The sequence below is a fragment of the Schistocerca americana genome, chromosome 1 (genome assembly GCF_021461395.2).
Source record: "Schistocerca americana isolate TAMUIC-IGC-003095 chromosome 1, iqSchAmer2.1, whole genome shotgun sequence".
Classification (NCBI taxonomy): domain Eukaryota; kingdom Metazoa; phylum Arthropoda; class Insecta; order Orthoptera; family Acrididae; genus Schistocerca; species Schistocerca americana.
In genome coordinates this window covers 698,113,841-698,127,891 of record NC_060119.1, presented here as the reverse complement: position 1 = coordinate 698,127,891, position 14,051 = coordinate 698,113,841, and positions in this window count along the sequence as shown.

Sequence of the window (14,051 nt, the reverse complement as noted above, 5' to 3'; positions counted from 1 at the left end):
GCATCGTCACTTAGCGGATGATGTTTTCCTGCATTCCTAGTTTGCGATATAAATATTTGATGAGGTGTCTCTTGAAATACGAAACTTTTCGGCTGCCTTGGTTACGAAAGGACCCACCGTATTAGCACCAACACTTTCCCCAGGTTCGAATTCACTTAGCTCCGACAAAATGACCTCATAACTACACAGAACACTATTTTGATCAAGACTGGCACTTGATACATACTGAGGACATCTTACATGTCCCATTCTTGGTCAAAGACAACAGTACAAGCTGCAGGCTTGACTATCATCTGCAGCTATGTTCAAGCATTTATTTCTCGTTGAGTTTCCACATTTTTTCCGCTACCAGTGCCACTCATATGCGACTGGTGCGAGATTTGAATAATCATCTTTCAGGTATAGGAACACCTCTTCCGACTTTCATTTGTGTATCAGGACTCCTACTAGGTGTTGCGACTTTTTTTGCATTATTGAGAACATTTCTAGTGGAGAACCCAGTGATTTCAAATGAATAAAAACAGTCTCGGCCACAAAACACCTTTATTTTGTGATAATAGCTTTCGGTCAGTTTTTGACCATCTTCAGAACTCACACTAAGATGGTAGGCGGTGGCGGTAAACGGAGCAGGCGTTACGCTTCCGCGGACGTCATCAGCTGTTGGCGTTCGTGGAGGCACCACACCTGCTCCATTCATCGCCACCATCTACTATCTTGATATGAGGTCTGAAGAGGGTCAAAAACTGACCGAAACCGATTACCACAAAATAAAGATTATTTGCGGTCGAGATGTTTTTATTCATTGTTCCAGAAATGTTGCTGAGGTGAAGTTGGACGGGTTGTAGAGGGTGTCATGACGTACAAATTGAGCACAGGAAGCCGTGTCCGGAAACGACATCCAACGACGCTACAGGGCATCGAAGTTATAAGCGCCGGCATCTGCCGTTAGGCCACCGCTTCGGCAGCAAACGCGACTTTGTACGCTGACGGACTGCAGGCGGGGACAGGGCTTTGCATCAGCACTTTATTACTCTTCTTAGCCCGCCTAAAGTCTCCAACGCTTTTCGGTACAGAGGAAAAAAGTGAACTGCAGATGGAAACCTGTGACTGAGAATGTCATCCACCAAGGTAACAGAGCATCGCATTCATAGGAGACAAGGTCCGTCTACGCAGCAGCTTGCTCCACGTTCTCCACTGCCGGCTTGCGAGACGTTCCGCCTATGGCTCGTCATCGTGTAAAATCACATTTGCTGCCGAAGCGGTGTGCAAGTGGCCGGCGCTGGCGCCTATAACTTCGACTGTGACGTTTCTGCACTCGCGTTCCTGTCCTCCATTTGTTCCTCAAGAGACCCTCTAAAACCTCTTGAAATCTGACGCACCATTCCTGGGACACCCTGTATATACCGGGCATCCATCCTAAGAGTCGTCAGGTGCATTTTCTCCAGTGTTTCGGCAGATATTTGCAATTTCGTCCTTGCAATGTGTAGCTGGAGTCAGTCCAAACAAACACTTCTAATTACGTCTTTCATATGACACCCAGTGTCACGTCGTTTGTTTTCCGTTTCAAACTAAATGATTTTTAAAGCCGTACTTACTATCATCGTGGACTTCTTTTATTCCATACGGGAAAATTGGAGTTGAAATGGGCGGACACAAATTATTGGTGATAGACTTGTATAATCTTACATACTACCAAATAGGTTGACTGGTTTAAGGTATCTTTAGTTCCTATCAAATGATTTGCCTGTCCTGTCAGATGAGGTACCATTCCACCATCATGGAGCACCAGTCTATTTTCTGTGGAATATCCGACATCTCACACAAACATTTGATGGGTAATGGACTGGTCTGGGAAGAACCGTACATCACAAGTGCATGAAAGTATAAGTCCCCTGTAATGGCATTCCCTGACACTAGTCACATGTAAAATGACAGCATGTACAGTACCTTAATGTCCTCTAGAAATCCAAAGAGGATGAAGTGATTCTATTGTTATCAGGTTATGAAAAATAGTGTCGACAATTTATACATGGCAACTGACGTTGGTCTATCGCGAGAAAACTCTCTCTCTCTCTAATACACACACACACACACACACACACACACACACACACACACACACACACACAATATCTCGTAAGTCGGTACGTGATTGGAGACCAAAGAACGGTGCAACTGATCGACTCAAAAACTAAGATAGACGGTGTCGTAAGTCCATCAACGAAAATGAAAAAAACTTTCGTCGTTGAGAAGGTCACGAACATCTTTCTGCGCTACAAAATCTGTTTGTAGAGCATCGTTACGTGATCACTGATGAGTGTTGTGATGGCGTATTCATGAATACATATTTATTCCCTGACTGAGCGACACACAAAGACCTCACATGTCAGTTATGTTCATAGTTTTGTTGATTCCGATCTTATAAAACATAACGGAATACCAACAACTCATCGTAAACACGTAGGTACTTCGTATGATAACTTCCGTTATTAGAAGACGGCATCGTAATTTGCTCAATAGGAATTGAAATTCAAGGAAGGTATTGAGCTGTGGCTGGCTTGCGTCATGCCTTGTTTTTTTTTTTTTATCATTGGTTGCAGTCCAGTGGTGTTTCATTTCTTCTTCGGTTACTGCCAGAACGTTGCTGTCTTCTCTCCGTGAGTGGCAGCAGCAGCGTCTATCGATACTAGTACTGCTGCACTATCTTTGGTGTGGCGGATACATTTTCCGAGTGTGCTGTGTGTAGCAGTCGGTCGGTTGGGGCAGAGCAGCGAGGAAGTCTCCGTGGCGCATAGCCAGGCCGGAGCCGCTGGCGGCGTGCACGCGCGGTTGGAGTCGTGAGGCGCTTCTTGTGAGGGTTACGAAGTTCGTCACCCACCGATCCTGCACACTAAAGTTGAGTGCTCACTTAACCAACCATCAAACCTCAATTGCTATCACATCTCTTCGTTTGATTCTGGTCGTCGCTTTCTGGGAGATTCCCGCAAGCAACAACGTGTGTGCATTGAAGTCAGCTAGAATTGCACCCGTCTTCCTGTGTGGTGTTTAACTCAATTTAGTTCTTTCCTACATTTATGGAGTATACCAGCGGTATCTTCTGTCTTGTGGCCGTTGATGTGGTTTTCAGCAGTGTATTTTCCACGTCGTGTTGATGCTGTCCAGCACGGCGTGTAGTTCGACAGCTGAGGTGTTATTGGTAGTTTCGGGCGTTTATTCTGACTTGGCTGGATTGAGCACCAGTATCCAGAACGTTGTTCTATTGACATCTTGTTGTCGTTTTGCTGGTCGGGTGGAGCAGAACTGATATTGTTGGTTGGTTTGTCGGCTGGCTTTCGGCTGGGTTGCCTTCCGATTAAGAGGTTGTCGGTCTGGCTGCCTGTCGCACCTAAACGTGCGTTAGTGTTACCTTCCCTGGCAGACCCTTGGAAGCTTCTGAGCGCCGCTCCTTTTGTTTTACATAGTGATTTCCTTTTTAGTCTTAAGTACTCTGTGTGGCCTTCAGCTGAGTTTTAGCTTATTAAAATTGCAAGGCTTTTCTTCTTAGGCCTTAAGCCATAAAAAAAAACTGATTCTTATTTGATTTTTGGCCTTCAGCCGAGTTTCAGCCTTTCAAAATTAAAATTGAAAATTGCTTTTGACTAGGCCTTAAGCCATAAATTTATTTCAAGTTGGAATGTGGCCTTCAGCCGAGTTTTAAGCCTTTTCAAATCAAAAGCTGAAGAATTTTGTCAGGCCTTAAGACGTAAGAAATATTTTCTAGTTTGTATGTGGCCTGCAGCCGAGTTTTCCAGCTTAAATTAAAAATTGGAAATTTCTTTGTCAGGGCTTTAAGCCGTGACATTGTTTGGGTTTCGTATATGGCCTTCAGCCGAGTTTTATTCGAAACATTTTAGGATAAAGCTTTTAGCCTATTTTAGTTGAAATTTAGAAGCTCTTCCCTCTAGGCCTTAAGCAGTAAAATTGTTTTCTGCATGGTGTGTGGCCTTCACCCGAGTTTTAATCTTTCTTAAACTAAAAATTCAAAATCCTTGTCTTGGCCTTATATCCTAAGATTGTTACTCTTTAGTATGAGGCCTTCAGCCGAATTTTGCACGAAATAGTTTAAGATAAGGCCTTCAGCCTTTTCAAATTGAAAGCTCTTCTTCCTAGGCCTTAAGCCGTTAAATTGTTTTGTTGATAAGCGGCCTTTAGCCGATTTTAAATTAAATCATAGGAGATCTTTCGGTAAAACATTGAGAGTTTGTGATTTTTGCTTGTGTGTTTTAACATATAAAGTTTATATGTTGAGTGTAACTGACAGTAACTTATTTTGGCCCCTATCCACAAATGTAACCTCACCCGCTCTGTCCTGCTAGCTCAGGGATTTCAGGTATGTTTTCCTTTAGTGCCCCGTCGACGTTAAGATCATTAGAGCGGAACACAAGCTTGGTTTGGACACGCAATGGGAAGAAAACCAGCAAGTGAACTTTCTGCTTTCGGTTCATTTTACTTCGGAAATCACAGAAAGCTGGACGGGAATCTGAATAGAGAAGTCGAGTTTAAATTCTCGTCCAGATTTCTAATTGAACATAAAGGTTTTCATCATCCACAGGTCCTGCCGCTGTCTTGTCTTCTGTTCCCATTCCATATGAGTGTAACTAGGTGAAGAAATAACATAGTTTGATGATTATTGTTAGGTTTGAGCATTTTGCCTGATAAGTTTCAGTGCCAAATCCTCTGGGAATTTGATGAGACGTGGTAGGATAACTATGAAGTAACCGCGGAGGAGATTGATTTGGAACAATTTTTCACTGCTATTTACCGACGCTCTATCTGAAATTGGATGGATCTTGCAATAGGCTACTGAGATATAATACACCACGTAGCAGATGAATTTTACATCTACATCTACATCCATAATCCGCAAGCCACCTGACGGTGTGTGGCGGAGGGTACCTTGAGTACCTCTATCGGTTCTCCCTTCTATTCCAGTCTCATATTGTTCGTGGAAAGAAGGATTGTCGGTATGCCTCTGTGTGGGCTCTAATCTCTCTGATTTTATCCTCATGGTCTCTTCGCGAGATATACGTAGGAGGGAGCAATATACTGCTTGACTCTTCGGTGAAGGTATGTTCTCGAAACTTTGACAAAAGCCCGTACCGAGCTACTGAGCGTCTCTCCTGCAGAGTCTTCCACTGGAATTTATCTATCATCTCCGTAACGCTTTCGCGATTACTAGATGATCCTGTAACGAAGCGCGCTGCTCTCCGTTGGATCTTCTCTATATCTTCTATCGACCCTATCTGGTACGGATCCCACACTGCTGAGCAGTATTCAAGCAGTGGGCGAACAAGCGTACTGTAACCTACTTCCTTTGTTTTCGGATTGCATTTCCTTAGGATTCTTCCAATGAATCTCAGTCTGGCATCTGCTTTACCGACGATCAACATTATATGATCATTCCATTTTAAATCACTCCCAATGCGTACTCCCAGATAATTTATGGTATTAACTGCTTCCAGTTGCTGACCTGCTATTTTGTAGCTAAATGATAAAGGATCTATCTTTCTGTGTATTCGCAGCACATTACACTTGTCTACATTGAGATTCAATTGCCATTCCCTGCACCATGCGTCAATTCGCTGCAGATCCTCCTGCATGTCAGTACAATTTTCCATTGTTACAACCTCTCGATACACCACAGCATCATCTGCAAAAAGCCTCAGTGAACTTCCGATGTCATCCACAAGGTCATTTATGTATATCGTGAATAGCAACGGTCCTATGACACTCCCCCGCGGCACACCTGAAATCACTCTTACTTCGGAAGACTTCTCTCCATTGAGAATGACATGCTGCGTCCTGTTATCTAGGAACTCCTCAATCCAATCACACAATTGGTCTGATAGTCCATATGCTCTTACTTTGTTCATTAAACGACTGTGGGGAACTGTATCGAACGCCTTGCGGAAGTCAAGAAACACGGCATCTACCTGTGAACCCGTGTCTATGGCCCTCTGAGTCTCGTGGACGAATAGCGCGAGCTGGGTTTCACATGACCGTCTTTTTCGAAACCCATGCTGATTCCTACAGAGTAGATTTCTAGTCTCCAGAAAAGTCATTATACGCGAACACAATACGTGTTCCAAAATTCTACAACTGATCGACGTTAGAGATATAGGTCTATAGTTCTGCACATCTGCTCGACGTCCCTTCTTGAAAACGGGGCTGACCTGTGCCCTTTTCCAATCCTTTGGAACGCTACGCTCTTCTAGAGACCTACGGTACACCGCTGCAAGAAGGGGGGCAAGTTCCTTCGCGTACTCTGTGTAAAATTGAACTGGTATCCCATCAGGTCCAGAGGCCTTTCCTCTTTTGAGCGATTTTAATTGTTTCTCTATCCCTCTGTCGTCTATTTCGATATCTGCCGTCATCTGTGCAACAATCTAGAGAAGGAACAATTTTACTTGCCTAAAGATCCCATTATTACTGTTTCGGAAAACAGCGAGCGAATTCTCACGAAACCTGCATCCCTTTTTTACGTTTCAAATAAATTAATGACCTTGCACTGAAGTGAGAGGCTCCAGAACTGGTAGCTGTTGGCCTTTGGACATGTAACACATTCGTTTTAAGAGCAGACGCTCGCATGGATTAACAGACGTGCCGGGAGCAATAACTGGCTTCACTGGTCGAGGGGAAAATAAACTGAAATTTATCGTCGTTCAAAATGGTATCGCTGCTCATGCAGTAACCAGTCCCTGGTATTACGCGAGTGGCTTTGACTCTGAGTCCATATGTAATAATAACACGATCGCAATACTGTCATCTTCTGGATATGAAGAAGGCAAAAATGCTCAAAAGTGACAATTATTCTCTCAACAGATTCTTTGTTTGTCTACTTACGTTCATTTAGAACAAAAATCGTTCTCTCAACAGGTTCTTTCTTTGTGTAGTTACGTTCATTTAGACTGAAAATTGTGTTCGTGATGCTGTTTGGCAATTATTCTCTCAAGAGGTTCTTTCTTTGTCCAGTTACACTCATGTAGAATGAAAATGGTGGACACGATGCTTTTAACAAGCTTTAAGTTCAATAATTCGGTAAATTCCATCTTTTACTCAACGAAGTTCGTAGTACTTCTTCCTCGTATGTGGAAAGTTAGAGTTTTATGGACAGTAATTATGTGCCTAAATATTACTGTTGTGAAGAAGACCATAAGTCATGCCAATAGGAACGAAACTAAAATACTCTAATATTATTAGTTTATGTCCCATGTTTTCACTGTTGACATCAACGACGATGTTTCGTAAGGTCGTCTTTTTTTGAGCTCACACACTCGTTATATGTCCTTGTCTAAAAATGAGGGTTATAATAATGCTGTTCACGATCCGCGAAACAAATTATCATTTCGCAGAAGAGCTCACTGATCTTGTACAGGGTGTCCGAGAAGTCCCTACACCCTACGTCAAATATTGGAGTAATTATATGGAAACTGTATATGCACCATCGTGTCCTACACAGAGATTTGAGTCTCCGTGTCCTTCTTGAGATCTTGTGGAGAATTTTGGAACTTACTTCTCGAAGGGCTTCCTCAACACTTCCGCACAGTTCTTCATTAGTCTTGCACCGATGTTGAGCCACGTAAGATTTTATTATTGCCCACAATGAGTTGTCTGGCTTGGTATAGCCAGAGACTCATACTGGCAGTTTCAATAGACGGGCAGTGTTGTTGAACCACTTCCGTCACAGTTGTATCGAAATTGTTCATTGAGGAACTTACGTAACTGAATAGCAAAGTGTGCTGGAGCACCGACCTTCTTCAACCATACGTGATCGATGCTTATCTTTTCTTCGAGTTGAGGTATTAACCACATTTGCAACATGTTCAAATAAGAATTTACATTGTTATACCCTGAGAAAAATTTTTGTACCATCAAGTATCACGATGACATCACGGCCCTTATCCAACATGAGGTGCGTTCCTTTCCATCTGTTGCACATTATGGAGTTTTTTTCTTACATCTGAAAGCCACATTCCTAGTGTGTGAAATGAGACATAAATCGTACATTGTCGGGACTGGTGGTCTAGTGGTAAAGCGTGTACCTCGAAACAGAACTGTCGCAGTATCTAATCCCGGTCGGACCACGTAAATTTTCATTCTTCCTATAATCTAGCCTTCACCTCTCAACAATTTCAGAAAGCGCCGGGATCGACACGCGGTTCAGATTACACGTTAAACTGTAGGTACTCTTTTCTCCGGTTGATAACTGGTGCAGATTAAGGACACGTATTTTCTCTGCCTCGTGATGACTGGGTGTCGTATGATGTCCTTAGGTTAGTTAGGTTTAAGTAGTTCTAAGTTCTAGGGGACTGATGACCATAGATGTTAAGTCTCATAGTGCTCAGAGCCATATGAACCATTTTTAAGGACACGTAAATCGCCGAAGTGGCGTCCAATAGACTTGCACCTGGCCACTGAGCCACACGAGGTTATTACTGTATCGCACACTCTTCAACTAGATATGGTATTTCGAAAGTGGGTCAACAAAACCGCCAGGCTGCGACTCAACTGCTCCATGCTGTATACTTAATTCACAAAAATCGGAGCAAATCTGCTGATTTTCGGACAATTTTTAATGCAGTCATTCATTGTTGACCACAGGATTGTCAAGTCAGCTGCTCTTTGGGGAATGGATACAACTGGAGATTGCTCAGTTGACTGAGCAATGGCGGACATGTTTCTTCTAACTTTTTTTTATGTCGACCACGTGGCCTGTCTTCAACATTTCCTGAAGCAATCAAACACGATTACATTACGAAGATGGATATTGCCAAAGAGATATCTTACCCTACTCATTATCTCTGTCATTGTTTGTACTGTCTGTAGACGTTCGTGCACCCACATACACGCCAGTAATCGTTCCTCATGAGTGTAGCTGCGTCCGCTTACCTCAGCCATGGATTCACTAACGAAACAGTACGATACTGAAACAAAACAGTACCATATCGAAAACATTGCTTTTCATCAGTTTCAGAGCAAACAAATGTTTATTTCTTTAACTGTACAAAGTCAGTTAGCTTACGGTGACTTCTCGGACACCCTGTATAAAATGGTGAGGTGCTATATCATTATTAAAAGTATTCCAGAAGCTGAGTACGAGGCTATTGCTTGGTAATTTACTAGTGCAGTTTTTGGGCTGATGCAATTTACTATGTACACTGAAGTTTTGATTTGTTGTAAACTACTTGTGCCTACGTTTACCATTCGCAAATGGATGAAAGCTAACTCTTTCGTTTAGAAACCTGTAATATGTATATTCCAACTTCCCTTCAGAAAAATTCCGGACGTTTATTGTAGTCCTTTAAGTTCGACAATGGGACATTAAGCAGGTGGACCTACGAGCGCCTAATTAACCTCATACATTCCAGATATAACTCTGATAATGTCTCGTTTCTTATGAACGGATTCTTTCGATGATGAAAAGACATTCGGCAAAAATTTGAACATTAATAGCGTTTTCGTCTAGGCAGTTTTAAATGTATCCTAGTTTACACACACGTCTTGTTACTGCAATCTCAAAGTTCATTAGCAATGTTGTAGCGACATGAAGGTCCTTTTTGTACTGAGCGCAGCTGCTCCAACCTATCCCAGTTGCGTAATAAATTTAATGTTGAAAATTCACAATCTTATGTCTTAAATTTATTTTAAATTTCGAAGGAGAGGACGACTTCAGTCGCCATCGGGCATCGTAATAATTCGACGGTGAGAGCTGAAAATTTGTGCCTGGCCGGGACTCAGACCTCGCATAATGCGAGCGGCTGCCTCAACCGCCTCGGCCATCCAGACACGCTTCCCGTCCGACTCAAGTTCTCAAGTTGTCAGACGCTAGTAGCGTCCACTGTCCGTGCACCCACACACAGTAGTAGCGTCCACTGTCCTTTCACTTACTTCTTTGCAGCGAGTCTTGTATTCCCGAAAGAGGCACGGACGCTGTTGCGCATCCGCACTGAAGTTATCGAGACAAGTCATTCCTATAGACATACACACATCAAAAAACGTTTTGCATCACCTAGGTTCCGAGAGTTAAGGAACCTGTACAGAAAATTGGAACAGAGATCAACATAAACATCATTTCCGCCGATTTATTGCTCATGAAAATCACATATTGCGTGTTGTACCACCACACAGCGAGGCCTTCAGAGGTGGTGGTCCAGATTGCTGTACACACCGGTACCTCTAATACCCAGTAGCACGTCCTCTTGCGGTGATGCATGCCTGTATTCGTCGTGGCATATTATCCACAATGTCATCAAGGCACTGCTGGTCCAGGTTGACCCACTCTTCAACGGCGATTCGGCGTTGATCACTCAGAGTGGTTGGTGAGTCGCGTCGTCCACAAACAGTCCTTTTCAATCTATCCCAGGCATGTTCGATAGCGTTCATGTCTGGAGAATATGCTGGCCACTCTAGTCGAGCGATGTCGTTATCCTGAAGGAAGTCATTCACAAGATGTGCACGATGGGGGCATGAATCCGTGAAGACGAATGCCTCGCCAATATGCTGCCGATATGGTTGCACTATAAGTCGGAGGATGACATTCACGTATCGTACAGCCGTTATGGCGCCTTCCATGACCACCAGCGGTGTACGTCGCCCCCTCGCCGCCCCCCCCCCCCTTAATGCCACCCTAAAACAGCAGGGAACCTCCATCTTGATGCACTCTCTGGACAGTGTGTCTAAGGCGTTCAGCCTGACCGGTTTACCTCCAAGCATGTCTCCGACGATTGTCTCGTTGAAGGCATATGTGACACTCATCGGTGAAGAGAAGGTGATGCCAGTCCTGAGCAGTCCATTCGGCATGTTGTTGGGCCCATCTGTACAGCGCTGCATGGTGTCGTGGTTGCAAAGAAGGACCTCGCCATGGACGTCGAGAGTGAAGTTGCACATCATGCAGCCTATTGCGCACAGTTTGAGTCGTAACACGATGTCCTGTGGCTGCACGAAAAGCATTATTCAACATGATGGCGTTGCTTTCAGGGATCCTCAGAGCCATAGTCCGTAGGTAGCAGTCATCCACTGCAGTAGTAGCCCTTGGGCGGCCTGAGCGAGGCATGCCATCGACAGTTCCTGTCTCTCTGTATCTCCTCCATGTCCGAACAACATCGCTTTGGTTCACTCTGAGACATTTGGACACTTCCCTTGTTGAGAGCCCTTTCTGGCACAAAGTAACAATGCGGACGCGAACGAACCGCGGTATTGACCGTCTAGGCATGGTTGAACTACAGACAACACGAGCCGTGTACCTCCTTCCTGGTGGAATGACTGGAACTGATCCGTTGTCGCACCCCCTCCGTCTAATAGGCGCTGCTCAGGCATGGCTGTTTACATCTTTGGGCAGGCTTAGTGACGTCTCTGAACATTCAAAGGGACTGTGACTATCATCGGAGTCCTGGGAACTGGGATCAGGCAAAACGTTTTTTGATGTGTGTAATACATATATGTGCGATTATTGTGCCAGACATATCCGACAGAACTGACGCTACACATATATATTAGCTCCATCCAAACAGGCCTCTGAAGGCCCAACGGTACCGACCAATCGCCGTGTCACCCACAGGCGATGCATGTTGCAAGCGGTGCAGCTTTTTTAAACTGGTATTGTGGCCGATTTTCACTTGTCTGTAGTGTGCTGCCGCCAGTAGGGAATTCCTTACATCACTGGTAACAGTACTGCCAACTTACGGGACAATGCAGCAAAATGTAGATTTTTGATTACACGTTTTAAGTTTTAGTTGACGTTAAGTCGAGCTACAGAGTTAGTTGCTTCACTTTCTTATGCCTGTCCATCTAATGAAATATCATCCACACAAGATACCTCCTCCGAACATTAATGGATGTTTAATGGATGAAAACAGGTTACACCTTCTTCCGAATTCTTTTCTCAAAAATAGGTCCTGTACATGTCTTGGCATCTCCAATGTCACGAGTAATGAGCTATCCGCATGTGCATGTTCTCTCCTCTTTCAAAGAATTTTGCACACAACACGCATACTTCCATTGGGTACATGAGAGGTAGCCCGTATTTGACTGTGGTCCCTTCTGTTTGAGTTGAAAATAGCACCTTTGATAACTGGTGGGCGTGACGGTCTTTCGATGTGTCGGCTGTTTCTTGCGCACGCATTACGCTACATCTGTGAGTCACAAAAGGGTGAACATTTATTTTGCATTACCTTGCCTATCAATGGCTTTCAACGCCAGTTCGTTAGTAAATGATACTTTGACACCACATGATCCTCCAGGGAAATGCTGAGATGGTTCCTTTCAAAGGGCACGGCCGACTTCCTTCCGAGACCGATGACCTCGTTGTTTGGTCTCTTCCCCCAAAACAACCAACCAACACCACATGATCGACTTGGCTATCCCAACGGTCTTTTCTCGCTTCTGGATTATGCGCCTGCTGGCTTTGCAGGACCTTGTTCTGAATTATGCAGTTGCTGGATATGCAGAATGTTCGTAAGAAGATATGTCCGCTGGGCAAATCCGTAAGAAAAGTCATTAACAGACGCATGGATTACATAGCTATCTGATCGTCAAACGGAGTCTAACAGTATCCATAACAAATTTTACATCCCCATCGGAGCGAATAACACTTCTCTCGTTTAGATCAGCAAACTAGGGCTATAACATCATAAGCGCACATCCACGTACCAACAACGGCAACACAAAAAATTCAGAAAAAGTCGAACAATTTTGATAAACACCAGAAAAAAGACATAAAAAGTACTAAAGCACCACAAAACACTACTCGTAGCAGACTTCAACGCACAAATCGGCAGAGAAGAGAAATATAAGGCAACAGAAGGAAATTTTCCTGCACACGAACGCACCAATAAGAATGGAGAAAGCCTCATTAATCTCTGCAGACAACTCGACTTAGAAGTAATGTCAACCATTTTCAGAATATTACCGCGGTGAAAAAAGACCTGGTCTTCACCTAATATACATTTAGGCTCATACCAAATGGATCATGTGGATACAACCAAATAAAATCCTAGAGAAATCATGAAAATAGTAGAGATGATGACTTGCCATACTTTTGGACCACATTTTAACAGAAATCAAAGTAAAATCTCAACCTTAGAAACCAAACCTCAAAATTAAAAATATTCATAGAAATTACTCGAAATTACTATCAGACAACAGGAAGGAATTCGTTAAAAAGCTTCAGCCAAAGAAGTCCGGAAATTAGGACGAGATGAGAAAAGTAATAGCCGGCCGCGGTGGTCTAGTGGTTCTAGGCGCGCAGTCCGGAACCACGGGACTGCTACGGTCGCAGGTTCGAATCCTGCTTCGGGCATGGATGTGTGTGATGTCTTTAGGTTAGTTGGGTTTAAGTAGTTCTAAGTTCTAGGGGACTGATGACCACAGAAGTTAAGTCCCATAGTGCTCAGAGCCATTTGAACCATTTGAGAAAAGTAATGGTAGAAATGGTAAGAGATTTAAAACCACGAAGAAGGATACATAGATGGTGGAATAAGATATGTGACAAAGCGATAGAGTGTTAAGCTTGGAAAAAATAGAACGCCAGCAAAACGGAAAGAAAAGGAACACTTTCACTAAGATCGTAAAACACATATCAAAAATTATTCTAACAGAGAAACGGAAATATGATAAAAACGATTAAGAGAAATAGATACAACTGTCAAACATTACAACATGACTTCTCCAAAGTTTCCAAAGAATAAACAACAGGATGCTAGCCGGTGAGACTTCACTTCAAATGTCCAACAAGAACAGTGATTACCAACGACGAAGAAAACTGTGGGTTACTAGCAAAATACTTTATAAAAATCTTCTGAACTGCGACGAATTAACGCAACGAATAATTTTCAGATAGCTTCAAAAGCAAAACCAACCTTCAGAACCACCGTCACTACGTCAAATTGCACAACACATTGGCCAGCTGAAAAACGGTAGAGTGCCAAGTGAAGACAGGATATTAGCTGAAATATGGAAACTGGGAGGGAAATGGGCAGCTGAAACCATTTATGAGGTTGTTAACGATTTCTTGG